At 37.6% G+C, this 15,076-nt stretch overlaps 1 pseudogene; it reads right to left on the reverse strand.

Annotated features, from left to right (window-relative positions):
- Nucleotides 1–8,246: 8,246 nt before the first annotated feature.
- LOC140813975 (heavy metal-associated isoprenylated plant protein 35-like) lies at nt 8,247–9,608 on the reverse strand (annotated as a pseudogene).
- Between the last annotated feature and the right edge of the window lie 5,468 nt (nt 9,609–15,076).

Raw genomic sequence — 15,076 nt, forward strand, 5'->3', positions numbered from 1 at the left:
CCTAAATCACATACTTTCAATTATTGCATTGATATTTGCAATTGATGAGACTTATGATTGTAGTCTATTGATTTATAGCTACTGTATGATAAGATTGAGATTTGTAGCCTATTGATTTATAGCTACTGTATGTAATGACTGCTGATTCGCTAGTCATTGACTGATTTGCTTAGATACTGAATGCATGTATTGATTTCTGAGTCGTTGAGTTATAGGCTGATTCGCCTAGTCACCGGCTGATTCGTCGGGTTAGTGGCTGATTCGTCTGGTTATGGACTGATTCGTCTAAACTTAAGCTGATTCCCTTAATTACAGGCTGAGTTGTCTGATTATGGGCTGATTCGCCTAATTACCGGCTGATTCGTCGGGTTATTGACTGAGTCGTCAATTCTGCGACTGATTCGCCCAGACACTGATATATGAATTATATCGATGCCGTTTAGGGATTGATTCATTCCTATCGACTGAGATTCGATATGATTACCTATATCCAGTTATCGGGATCCCTAGGTTAGAGTTGAGTCGATTCTGAGACGACGTGTCAGTTGAGTCGAGTCTGAGATGACGTGTCGGTTGAGTTGGGTCTGATATGACATGTTGATTTACATTGTTTATACCATTCATGATTATTGAATGTTTGATATGGATTTATGTTTCTGATTTGAGACATGTTATGAATAATCCTTATGTGCTTTCGTATATGTTTTTATATGATTGCATGTGTACATTGTTTATACTGGGATATTCATATCTCACCGGAGTTATCCGGCTGTTGTCTTGTTTTGTATGTGTGCATGACAACAGGTAGAGCAGGATCAGGGTCAAGATGAGAATGAGGCTGGACTAGATAGCGTGGAGATCCGGGCTTTGAAGCAACTTAGGATTCAACACTGATATGTAGTTGAACCTAGTTGAATTCTTGTAGATAATACAGAGTTGTATGTATATGTTTAATATGTAATTTGAGTAAATTACATTACGTTTCCGCTTTGTATTTTAAAAAAATTTTAGACCATGTTTTATAATTGATTAATTAGTCCCAATAATGATTAAGAACTTGATTAGCGTCCGGGTCCCCACAACAGGTGGTATCAGAGCTGTAGTTCTAGAACTGTAGATTCTTGAGATTGAGATAGAAGAGGCTAGTGAGCGGGGTAGATTGAGGTTTTTCTTCATGCTTTTGAATGCTAGCATGTCTTACTGCTTTATATAATACATGTTACTTGATTTATCTGATTTGATTTGGTAATATGTATTATTGAGAACAAATCTGAACCGATTCTCGATCAGCAGTAAGATGATCGGAGGAAGGACTGAATTGAAACATGTTTGTTGGATTGGGTTACTAATCCTTGTGATATTCAGATATGTCTCCCAGAAGAATACCAGAACAGGGTAGTACATCAAATCCTCCAACGGATGTAACACCGACTCCAATGGAAACCTTGCTGAAGAGTTTTCAGTCATTCAAACCACCCACTCTGAAAGGTACTGAGACATCAGTCGAGTGTGAGAGTTGGTTAGGTAGCATTGAGTTGCTGTTTAATTCACTGGAGTACAGTGATGAGCGCCGAATTAAATTGATTGGGCACCAATTGCTTGATGTTGCACAAAGCTGGTGGGTTACAATAAAGAGGGCCTTGGAGCAGCGAGGTACGATTATTACTTGGGATGTATTTAAAACTGAGTTTTATCAGAGATTTTTCCCAATATCGTACAGAAAAGACAAGGGGGCGGAGTTGGCCAATTTGAGACAGGGTCAGCTGAACATTGAAGAATATGTGACCAAGTTCTCTACCTTGTTGAAGTTTGCTCCACATGTGGCTGGAAATGACGAAGCCGTTGCCGATCAGTTCATCAATGGCTTGAATCCCGATATATTTACATTGGTAAACACAGGGCGACCGAATAACTTTGCTGATGCCATGAATAGGGGCGCTGAAGCGGGCCTGATAAGGGAGAGAGGAGCTGAATTTGTTCCTCCAGTGTCGAAACCACAGCAACCACCTCCCAGATTTGAGAGTGGCAGTAGCAGTGGTGGAACGAAAGATTTTCTGAAGGCTAGAGTAAAGCAGTTTAAGAAGTCTGGCGGCAGTTCTTCTAGCTCTAGTGGTTCTCAGCAGAGTTATACTGGCGTGTACTGCGGAAATTGTGGAGGGAGACATTCCACTGAACAATGCCAAGGAGTACTTGGTAGTTGCCATTTTTGCAAGCAACGGGGACATTTTGCCAGAGTATGTCCACAGAGGGGTTCCCAAAGATCCCAGGGAGCTGAACCATCTGGATCAGCGGTACAGTGGGGTAGACGATCAGCTGCCGTTCCTTCATTTCAGCCAGCACCATCTCAGTCACAGCAGAGGCCAGGAGGAAGCCAGACAGTTAGTCAGCTTCCTAGACAGTAGGCCAGAGTATTTGCTTTGACCGAGGAGCAGGCTCAGGAAGCACCAGATGACGATGTTGCAGGTAACTGATTTGTTTGATTATCCTGCATATGTATTGAGGGATACTGGTGCTTCACATACTTTTATTTTTGAAAGATTTGCATTGATGTATGCATTATATGTTGAATCCCTAGTTACTGTAGTATTTGTTTCTGTTCCTTTGGGAAAAGATCTTGTATCAGTGATTTCTGTTAGATCTGGTATACTACAGTAGAATGAGAATGAGATCGAGTTAGATCGTGTGGTAGCTTGTATTGTACTGGTATTCCATGATTTTGGAACTGCATTACTGATATTGATATGCTGATTAAGTACAGAGCTACCATAGATTAGTTCCAGAAGATGGTGAGAATCGGACCTGAGATGACCAAGAGATGGATATTGTACGATAAGAATTCTAGACTGAGAATTTCTTTGATATTCGTACTAGCTATGACTCGATTATTACAGAAAGGATCAGAGTGACTCCTTATGTATTCAGTTGATTTACTGAAGTCGAGTCTATCATTGGCTGATTTACCAATGATAAGAAAGTTGTTAACGTTTTCTCTGATAAGACTTCAGATTTGATTCCAATCAGAGAGATTGATTTTAGCCTGGAGTTGATATTAGGAACTGTTGAAATGGTAAATCCTGATTGAGACAGATTGCATTCAGGATGTGTAATATCTAAAGATGATATATCTGTTGATTTTAGCAGAGTTAAACCGTGATTAGTCAACTGAGGTTGACATCGGTGTCAGACATTTGCGGTTTATGAGTGCAGCAGATCAGTATTAATGAGTGATGTTTTGAATCTGATTGGATATTGATGATATTCTGAATACGTATTTGAGACTGATTGTAGACCATGGAGATTATATGGTACTGTCCGAACCAGAATTGATTTTGAAACGTTAGCAGTTCGAAAAGTTGATTAGAATGTTTAGAACTCATATCGATAGTCAGAACAGAGTGTCGATCAGAATATCAGGTAAGTAATACTGTATTGTATGTTAATAACTGATTTGTTTGTGCCTGATATTTTGAATGTGAAATGACAGAATTGTCAGAAGGGTGCAATACTTGATTCAGTAGGCATCCTGATAGCAGAAAATGTGTTGATAGAAACAGATGAGATTAGATATGGCAGAATTTGGACTGAAATGTCTGAATTACAGCCCGATAAAGATAGACAGAAAGAAACCAAGAGATTGGTTATATAACTTGGCGGTTCCTGAATGGAAATGAGATTACATTTCCAAGGATATCGTGATAGAGTTACTGCATTCCTCTCGAAAATTGAATATTAATTGAGTTAGGAATGACAGACTGACCCAGTCTGCGAGTGCTAACTCGTACATGAAGATGTACAAATATGATATATGACTGAGATTTTGTCAGAAAAGTGATTAGATTACACGGAGTGTTGAGAATTGATTATATTAAACCGTGATTTTGGTTGATTTTGCACATTTGACCGAATGTATAGTAAGAGTTGGATACTAGATTATATCTGAATACTGAATAGTATTCACTATCTGACGGACAGTCAGAGTGGAGTATCCAGATTCCAGAACATAGGCTTAGAGTTGTAGTGTTTGATTTAACACTAATTGGCAAGATTTATTGCCATGTTGTGAGTTGTATACCACAACAGATATTAAATGAGTATGGAAATGACACTATTAGACACGTTGTACGTTAAGAAGTACAGACTGACCCAGTCTGCGAGTGCTAACTCGTACATGAAGATGTACAAATATGATATATGACTGAGATTTTGTCAGAAAAATGATTAGATTACACGGAGTGTTGAGAATTGATTATATTAAACCGTGATTTTGGTTGATTTTGCACATTTGACCGAATGTATAGTAAGAGTTGGATACTAGATTATATCTGAATACTAAATAGTATTCACTATCTGACGGACAGTCAGAGTGGAGTATCCAGATTCCAGAACATAGGCTTAGAGTTGTAGTGTTTGATTTAACACTAATTGGCAAGATTTATTGCCATGTTGTGAGTTGTATACCACAACAGATATTAAATGAGTATGGAAATGACACTATTAGACACGTTGTACGTTAAGAAGTACAGATTCCCTCTTTATTGAGATGATGTTTCTGAGATTCCTGAGATTGGACCTGACATAATCATAGATATGACTGAAAAGATGAAGCTAATTCAGAAGAAAAAGGAAAACAGCTCATAATAAACAGACTGAATATGCCAACGTCGGACGATGACTGTTGGTAACTGAGATCGAAGATCGAATATATCTTTGATTGAGATAAATTGAGTTGATAACAGCTGATGATGTTGAGTTGTTATGAGCTGTGGTTAGGTATATACAGATGTTGTATAACCACTGTTACGAGATTGACTTGATCAGAGCAATTTTTCGAAATAGAATTTAATATAAGATTGAAATTTAAGAACAGATTCATGGAGATGAGTTTTGATTTAAACTCTGGATACATCTCTTCTGATATATCTAAATTGATTACTTGCGAGTTCGAGGACGAACTCAGATCTAAGAGGGGGAGAAATGTAATGCCCGAGAAATTATCACCGTTGATCAAGGATTATTGATTTATAATTTAACGTGATTACGAAAGGGCCAACTGAGACACGAGCTAGGACAATATGTGGCCATTTGTTTTGAATTTCAGAGTGTGTTGCCGAAGCAACACCGCACCCGCGCCCTTGCATGTACCGCACCCGCGGTGCATGGATAGAAATTTGGCCAGTTTTACCGAAGGGTGACCGCACCCGCGGTGTTAGCATTACCGCACCCACGGTGCAGTACCGCACCCGCGGTCTCGACAGGTACCGCACCCGCGGTGCGACGTGTTGTGCGAAAATGAGGACACCTCATGGCATGCATGCACGAGTATATATAGTGCTGTAAATCCTTCGAAATATTCAGTAGAAAATCAGAGAAAGAAGAGGAGAGATTTTGGGAAATCCTTACGCCTTCTGTGAACAATCCGTCCGTTAGATTTTGAATCCGACTTCAGTATTGAGTTCCTAGCAACGTAGGCTACAACTGGACGTAAGTTTTACTACGTTTTGACATGCTTTGAAATCATGATATTGTCAGAATTGAATGGAACTCATATATGTTGTTCTTGACATATTAGACATCATAGAATCGAAGTCAGATTAAGAAACGGACTGATTATGGAATTGTTATGATTTTCAGAATGAGATTGACTAGAATTGATATCAGAATTGAGTTATTATTGATTATGAGATGTTAGAATTGGTATCTGACTGATATGGTAGTGCTGGATATGTTGGAAATATGATGTTATGATATTGAAACAGAATTTGATTGAATTCTGATTATATCCAGTATTGATTGAGTGGTATATTGATACCGTACCCTCGATATTGTTATTGTCAGACTGAGTATTGACAGACTTGGGGTTCAAGACTTCGACAGAGTCAGAGTATCAGAAAGAAAGGTATAAATTAATGTTGAGTTGGGATTGCACAACTCGAGTGAGGTTTGACTCGAGTTTCCCTAAATCACATACTTTCAATTATTGCATTGATATTTGCAATTGATGAGACTTATGATTGTAGTCTATTGATTTATAGCTACTGTATGATAAGATTGAGATTTGTAGCCTTTTGATTTATAGCTACTGTATGTAATGACTGCTGATTCGCTAGTCATTGACTGATTTGCTTAGATACTGAATGCATGTATTGATTTCTGAGTCGTTGAGTTATAGGCTGATTCGCCTAGTCACCGGCTGATTCGTCGGGTTAGTGGCTGATTCGTCTGGTTATGGACTGATTCGTCTAAACTTAAGCTGATTCGCTTAATTACAGGCTGAGTTGTCTGATTATGGGCTGATTCGCCTAATTACCGACTGATTCGTCGGGTTATTGACTGAGTCGTCAATTCTGCGGCTGATTCGCCCAGACACTGATATATGAATTATATCGATGCCGTTTAGGGATTGATTCATTCCTATCAACTGAGATTCGATATGATTACCTATATCCAGATATCGGGATCCCTAGGTTAGAGTTGGGTCGAGTCTAAGACGACGTGTCAGTTGAGTCGAGTCTGAGACGACGTGTCGGTTGAGTTGGGTCTGATATGACATGTTGATTTACATTGTTTATACCATTCATGATTATTGAATGTTTGATATGGATTTATGTTTCTGATTTGAGACATGTTATGAATAATCCTTATGTTCTTTCGTATATGTTTTTATATGATTGCATGTGTATATTGTTTATACTGGGATATTCATATCTCACCGGAGTTATCCGGCTGTTGTCTTGTTTTGTATGTGTGCATGACAACAGGTAGGGCTGGATCAGGGTCAAGATGAGAATGAGGCTGGACTAGATAGCGTGGAGATCCGGGCTTTGAAGCAACTTAGGATTCAGCACTGATATGTAGTTGAACCTAGTTGAATTCTTGTAGATAATACAGAGTTGTATGTATATGTTTAATATGTAATTTGAGTAAATTACATTACGTTTCCGCTTTGTATTTTAAAAAAATTTTAGACCCTGTTTTATAATTGATTAATTAGTCCCAATAATGATTAAGAACTTGATTAGCGTCCGGGTCCCCACAGTCGCGTCATGGGAAATTTTAGAATGTCCTAAGTAATGATTGAACTCGAGAGTAAGTATGATTTCTACGTTAAGTTATGCAAGTTAAGTATGCAATTTCATGTTAGTATGTGCAGCAACGGCCCCAGTCGAAGTCCAACGAACCCCTCAACGCCAAGTAAGTATGTATGACGTGCAAAGAAAATATTTTAAGTTTTTGAGGTATGCTAATTGTCTTGTGACCAAATTATGAATGGGTTTGGAAGTTGGTGAACGTGGCCGAGGACCTCTCCGTCCCGTTAAATTATGAACGGGTTAGATCGTGGTTGGAAAGCGTTAAATTATGAACGGGGACCAACCAGCCCGTTAAATTATGAACGGGGATCTCATGTATGCGGCAGTGGATACGTCCCTGTCAGCCCAGTACTGTGGTGTGTCTGTTCAGGCGTTTATTATGTATGGGTCACTTGCTTTGAAACATCCTCTACGAAAAATGATGAAGTCATATATGTTTTAGTATGCTCAAGTATGCAGTTATGAATATGAAAGTTTCACGTTATGGCACGTCTATATATGTATGCAAGTTCAAGTTTATTATGCAAGCTCAAGTTTCAAGTTATGTACGTTCTATTTTTAAGATGCATGCGATTTTATTACGTAGTACTCGTTATCCCAGTTTATACGTGTTGAGTCTTTAGACTCACTAGACTTGATCGATGCAGGTGACTATGTTGATGAGGAGACGGGAGGTGGCGACCAAGGGGCAGGCTTGGACTGAGCGGGAGGCTAGACCCGAGGACCGCATACGCTAGTTTAAGTTTTTAAGAAAATACATTTATACTGTGATTTTATGATTGAGTTGTGAGACTTTTCGAGACAGCTTCTCTTTTAGCAAATTTTAATTGTGATGGTTGATTTTAAAGATATTTTATGAATGATGAGTGACGACCATATGGATGTTTTTATTTAAGAAAATTTTTCATTTTTCCGCAAATGTTAAGTATGAAAAGTACGGTTCGTTACATGTTGCTTCTTGGTTGTGAGAAAATTGTACTTCAAGAAAGCAATGTCGTTTTATTCTAACAGTGTTATAAAAGTTATAAATTTTTTGACTTTATTTAAAAAAATAAATATCATGCATGGGGTGTATGTATTGTGTACAATAGTGCTAGCTTGTTTGGGCTAGAAAGTGAGTCGAGACACATACATAACTAGATAATAAAATATTTATTTTCAAACTAAAAATGAACTACTCTTTTTATATATTCCACCCCTCGAGTGCATATAAAAGTTTCTTGCTTTCCAAAAAGACATTACATTCTTCATTCATGGAGGAGAATCTATACCTATGATCTTTTGTACAATTCCGATCACATTATGTGACATGCATTAGGATTCTCGTCACTCAAAATTTCGAATGAATCCAACGGCACCTCTTGATGCCCATAAGCCGCGTACGTGTACGGTGACGATTGGGTGTAATAAGCTGGAGCACCACTTGCGGTAGGATATGCCGTATTATAACACACCACATATGCTTGCTGAGGAGGAAAGTGAATCACATTCTGTGACGGACGGTTGAGGTTAACAGGATCAATACTTTGAATGGGTCCCGTCTTTGGAATCTCTGATCCAGTGCCTCCTGCTGCACTGTTGTTCGGTGGACCTGCATTTCCGCTGCTCTTCTTTCGCTTCTTTTTCTTCTTCTTACCACCACCTGGGGCTACTCTGCTACCTCCGTGATCTACAGCGCTAGGGGCTACCGCCGCCGGTAACATTTCCAGGCGCCCTATTATCCACAATAACAGTGTCAACTCCTGCGAACCTAACAGTTGCTGCACCACCGTTCCCGCCATTAAATCTTGGAGAGGTGACCTTCACTTGAATATTGCCATTATTACCGTCAGCGGTGGTCTCCTCTTCATCTTCACTATTTTCATTGCTTTTCGGATCGTTTCCAGGTTTCTTTTCATTGCCTTCTGCTGGTTTTTCCGGCCATATCTCCGCAGGCCTACCCATTTTTATCAGTTTCTTGACAAGGATTTGTGGATCAATGTTTCCAATAACAGTAACCTTTTGCTGCTGGGAGTCGATAGATGTAGTATAAACCCCTAAAAACAGAAAAATAAAAAAAGCTTAAAGATTACCATATAATTACTAGAATCCAGAGTATGTACTCGATCAACATACCTTCAATGCTTTGCAGAACTTTCTTAACTTTTCTTTTGCAGCCTTGGCAGTGGATTGAAACTTTGAGAACCCAAGTCTGAAAATCAAGAAATAAAAGCCATAACAAGCCAGAATGTTCAGGAAGCGAAAGATATTGCGCAAATCATGTTACTGTTATACCTGGTATTGAAGGGGAAGTGGTTGTGAAGGAGGTTCTTCTGAGGCCGCCATGAATGGGCAGAGGAGTTTTGGAGTTTGACGCAATGGTGGATGAGAATTTTGAATGAGTAATTATTCTTTTTGCCAAAGGGGTTCTCCACTCCATTGGTACATTTTGAATATTTTCTCCGATATAAGATGTAGCGAAAGTTTACAAAATTTTAACTTTGTGTATTTAACGATGTACACCAAACCAGTCCAAGATTAGCAGAGTTGATCGTTTTGTAAATCATAACGAATGTATCTTCCTCATTTTCAATCGTCAAAAAAAGTTCACGATCAGAGATTTGATTCCTCATATAAATCGCATTAGAAATCCAAACAAAATTTGCGCCGAGATTAAATCATCAGAATTTTCAAAATCCAGCGATGGTGGAAGTGGGCGATATTTTTTTTTTATGAAAAATTGAAGTGACCGAAAGTTGCTTTTATAAGGGGAGAGAAAAAAAAAATTTGGTGCAAAAATTGTTCGTTTTATATAATTTTTAATGAAATATTTATAAGTTTTGATTGCTGATCAAATTAGAAATCATGCTTCGATCAGGATACTGTTATTCCATTATTCGAAATCTCTCATATATATATTTTTTTCTACTTTTTAAAATATCACGCATAATTAAATCATTATCGACTTTTGATGATACAATATATTACCAAATTTAAAACTTCTGTTCATTTTAAAATTCTACTTAACATTTTTTATTTAAAATGAAGTGGCCGAAACCATGTGGGGACCCGATCTTAATTCAATTCTTAATCACTTTCTGGGAAAAATTAATCAATTAAAATAAACAGGGTCTAAATTTTTTTAAAAAAATACGAGAGTACGCAGCATATGAAATAAGTCTTATCTCTTTTACAAGATCACTATTCAGATCTAGGTACAAATCCTGTACAATCATAAATCATAATAATTATTGTTTCTTCACTACACCTCAGGTGATATAACAGATATACTCCTAATTCCGGATCTCCACGCTAACTGTCTTCTCTCATCCTCTTCTCGACCCTGATCCAGCCCCACCTGTTGTCATGCACACATACAAAACAAGACAACAGCCGGATAACTCCGGTGAGAATAAATCTCAGTATAAACAATGTAAACATGCAATCATATAAAAACATATATAAAAGCATAATAAAGGTATCATTAACATGTAGCAATTCAACAAACATGAAAGATATAACCAATGTAAATCAACATGTCGTATCAGACTCAACTCAACCGACGCGTTGTCTCATACTCGACTCAACTGACGCGTCGTCTCAGACTCGACTCAATTCTAATCTAGGGATCCCGGTGTCTGAATAATGATAAATATACCGAATCTCAGTCGATAGGGATGAATCAATCCCTAAACGACATTGATATAATTCATATATCCAGTGTCTAGGCGAATCGGCCGCAGAATTGACGAATCAGTCAAGGACTTGACGAAGCAGCCAATAACCAGACGAATCAGCTGGTGACTAAGCGAATCAGCCAATAACCAGACGAATCAGCCGGTAACTAGGCGAATCATCCGATGACTCAACACATACATTGTCTATGAATCAATAGACCACACATATCAATCTCATCAATTACAAGTATCAATGCAATAACTAAAGTATGTGATTTAGGGAGACTCGAGTCAAACCTCACTCGAGTTGTGCAATCCCAACTCAACATTAATTTATATCTTTCTTTCTGATACTCTGACTCTGTCGAAGTCTCGAACCCCAAGCCTGTCAATATTCAATCTGACAATAACGATATTGAGGGTACAGTATCAATACACCACTCAATCAATACTGGATATAATCAGAATTCAATCAAATTTTGTTTCAACAACATAACGTCATAATTTCAATATATCCAGCACTACCATATTGGTCAGATATCAATCCTAACATCTCATACTCGATAATACTCCAATCCTGATATCAATTCTCAATCAACTCAACTCTAAAAATCATAACAATTTCATATGGTATTTGTTCCTCAGTCTGGTTTCGATTATACGATGTCTAACATGCCAATGACATCATATATGAATCATATCAGATTCTGACAATACCATAATTTCAAATCATAACAAAACGTAGCAAAACTTACGTCCAGTTGTAGCCTACGTCGATAGGAACTCCATACTAAGTCGGATTCAAAATCGGACGGGCGGATTTCTCACAAAAGGCGTAAGGATTTTAACCCTTTCTCTGAAGCCTTCTCTTTTTCTTATGAATTCTGAACGAATTCATGATATATTATATATATATATATATATATATATATATATAATATATATATAATATATATATATATATATATAAATATATATATCTCGTACATGCAAGAAGGCAAGTGTCTCAATGTGCCTACTGCACGTCTCGCGCATATGTGCGACTAATATCGGCGCATATGCGCGAGACCTACTGGTCTCGTGGATAAGTTTCTCGGCAGCTCGCGCATATGCGCGACTCATCTCCGCGCATATGCGCGAGGTCCTCTGGACTTCAGCTTGTACAGGATCGCGCATATGCGCGACTCACTTCGCGCATATGCGCGAGGTCCTCTGCCCACGTCGCGCATATGCGCGAGGGCTACTGTTCCTCGCACATTTTCATGCATTTTCTCGTCTTTCTCGGTCCGATCCTTTCCGTCTATAAACATATCAATTATCCCCCAAATCATTTCAGATTAATAGGATAAAATTCTCGAGCCTTACAAACCATGCCTACATAAATACATCAAATTCGAAACATGCATTTTGTAAAATCAACTCGCTGCTTAATAAAATAACTACAGTTAAATTATGAAAAGAGCAATCAACCTAAACAATTACCATTTAAAAATATAAAACATCGAGCATATTAAAATCTGTCAAAACCCTCAAACACAATAACATCGTCAACCATTTAAAAAGTTGCTTAAATGGGTTTCCATAAAATCATATATTTGCGAAAAGGTACATGGTCCTCGGGTTCGCGTGCGCACGTCCAACTCCGCCTACTCAGTTCTTGGCACCTCTAGTCTCCTCATCAATGTGCTCACCTGCATCATTCATACCTAGTGAGTCAAAAGACTCAACACACCTGTAACGTTATAACGAGTACATATACGTAACATGCAACAGTGAAAAATACTGTAATCAACACACATTTCATTATCTTAAAAATGTAAACGTAAACATATCGTAAAAGCATAACGTGTCAAAACAGCTCATCATATCATCATATACTTATACATTTACTTTAATTGAATTCAGTTTATTAGTTGTGACTTTCGTATCAACTCTATTCGATGAATCCATCTACGTATAATCGTGGTACCCGACGGCTGTCAGACATCAGCTATAGTATTACCCATCCACTGAACCTAGATCTCATCATCATCGTATACATATATCAGTCATTCACAACTAACTCTCATCCTTCAAAAACATCGTCATTTTCATCACTTATCAAAATCATGCACATACGTAATTTTTCTTAAAATCAATGATGCAACACCTTTTGCATAATTCATAAAAATCATGTTCGTGATGCACAAAAATTTAAATAAAACATTTTAAATTGTGCTCAGGGCGCTGTCAGGACTAAAATCTCGTCTCGGAAACAAAATGATCATTTTGCCCATAGAAACCCAAAATGACCGTCTCATCCCTAGACCTCAAAATTTCGACCAAAGCTTATCAAACTTCTTAAAACTTGCTAAAAAATAATTATAAGCATTTCTTAGACGTAAACTCAAACTTGTATCAAAACTTAATCGATTCGTTTTAAAACATGGACCGGGGTCCCAGTTTTAACCCGAATCAACCCGAATTTCAATCAAACTTTTTCCAACTGGAAATATGACTTACACCTATATTTTTAGCCTAAAAAACACTTATTCCAGCCTACTTATGGCTCACAAAACAAGCCTGAAAATCGCTGGAATTTTCCAGCGTCTCTCGAACTTCAACCCTAATCCACCAACCCTTCGACCCTAGGCCCTACCAGCCTGTTCTAGCCTCGGAAAAATCCTTCCTAACCCATCTTAGGACCCTCCTAGACCAACCTAAGTCAAACTCACAGCCCCATGCACACGCACCACTCGAAACACCAAGATAAGCGCATGCCCGAGCTTTCCTGGAAACACCTCGGCGCCTAATGCCTAACCTAGGGACCTCCTGTAATGCCTGAAGTAAATATTACAAGTTGTTGATTTAGTAATGTGATATTACTAAATAATTAATTATTTTTAAAGAGAGAAATATGACATATTTTGGTCATATGAAGTCCAAATGATTTGAAATTTGGATATACCGTAGAAAACTCAAAGATATAGAAGTTTCATGTTTTGAGTTTTGGAAAATTTGATCGTTTGACTGGTCCAAAAAGATATATTGATGTTAAAATGTTAAATAGTATATATTATATTATATTATTTTATTAATATAATATAATATAATATTAAATAAAAATTAAAAAAAAAAAGAAAATTGCAATGAGTCGGTGGACTTCATTCAAAAATGAATTCCACAGAGCTCAACAAGGAGAGAGCAGAGGCGTGAGGTGTGAGGGTGAGGGAAATAGAGTATGAATTTTATTTTCGATTGTGCGCCTTATCAGTTTATCCAATTGACGAACCGACTTTAGTTTTGGGATCGTTGACACGAGGTCTTCGATTGGAGGTATAAATTTTATAGTTTTGGTGATGTTTGAAATTCGTCGATTTCTGGAATAAATCTGATAAATTGTTAAATCATACTGAAATTGAAGATTATTGAATAGTGTATGATTTTAACGAAGTAGAGAAGATTATAGTGGTGTTATTTTGAATTATTCCTAATTTGTTTTAATTAGGGATTTTTAATGTTTGGATTGAGATTGGAGAGTTGTTTGTCAGTTGTTATTAATTCTGATTATATATTCGGAGTCTAAGAAGTATAGGCTACACGTTGATATAAAGTTTTTGTAATTTGACGGATGTTGTAAAATAGCCTATTATTTGAAGTTAATTAATTAGGGTGTGTTTGATAGTAGTATAGTGAATTAAATACACCATAAATATTAAATTGATGAAAGATAAGAATTTATAATCGAGTTTTTTATATTTTGTTGAATTAATTGTTGTTGGGCTATTTGATGTTGTATATTGAGGCTGTTATGATTGTGTTGATACGGTGACAATTATCTGATAATTGTTGTTGAATTATTTAGATACGTCACAAGCCTCGGATCAAAGAAATAGCTAGATTTTATATATACTCGATTTTCAGGTACGTGTTGACGTACGAGCATATGTTGTTATTGTTTAGTATTGATGAATACTATTGTGTTGAACGACGATAAATCACTGGATTTGGGTGATTTGGTATTATATTTGTTGTTTATTATTGTTGATGTTGTTGGTTATCGTTGTTGGGAGACGTATCGTTGATGTTATCACGTTGATGTTGTTCGTTCAAAGATATTGCCTGTCGCCGGAGTCAGGGTGCGACGTATCGTTGATGTCATTCGTTCGACGATATTGCTGTCGCCGGTGTTGGGGTGCGACGTATCGTCGATGTTGTTATTCGTTCGACGATATTGCTGTCGCCGGTGTTGGGGTGCGACGTATCGTCGATGTTGTTGTTCGTTCGACGATATTGCTGTCGCCGGAGTTGGGGTGCGACGTATCGTCTATGTTATTGTTGCAGTGTTATGTT

This window comes from Primulina eburnea, chromosome 15 (genome assembly GCF_022965805.1).
Source record: "Primulina eburnea isolate SZY01 chromosome 15, ASM2296580v1, whole genome shotgun sequence".
NCBI lineage: Eukaryota > Viridiplantae > Streptophyta > Magnoliopsida > Lamiales > Gesneriaceae > Primulina > Primulina eburnea.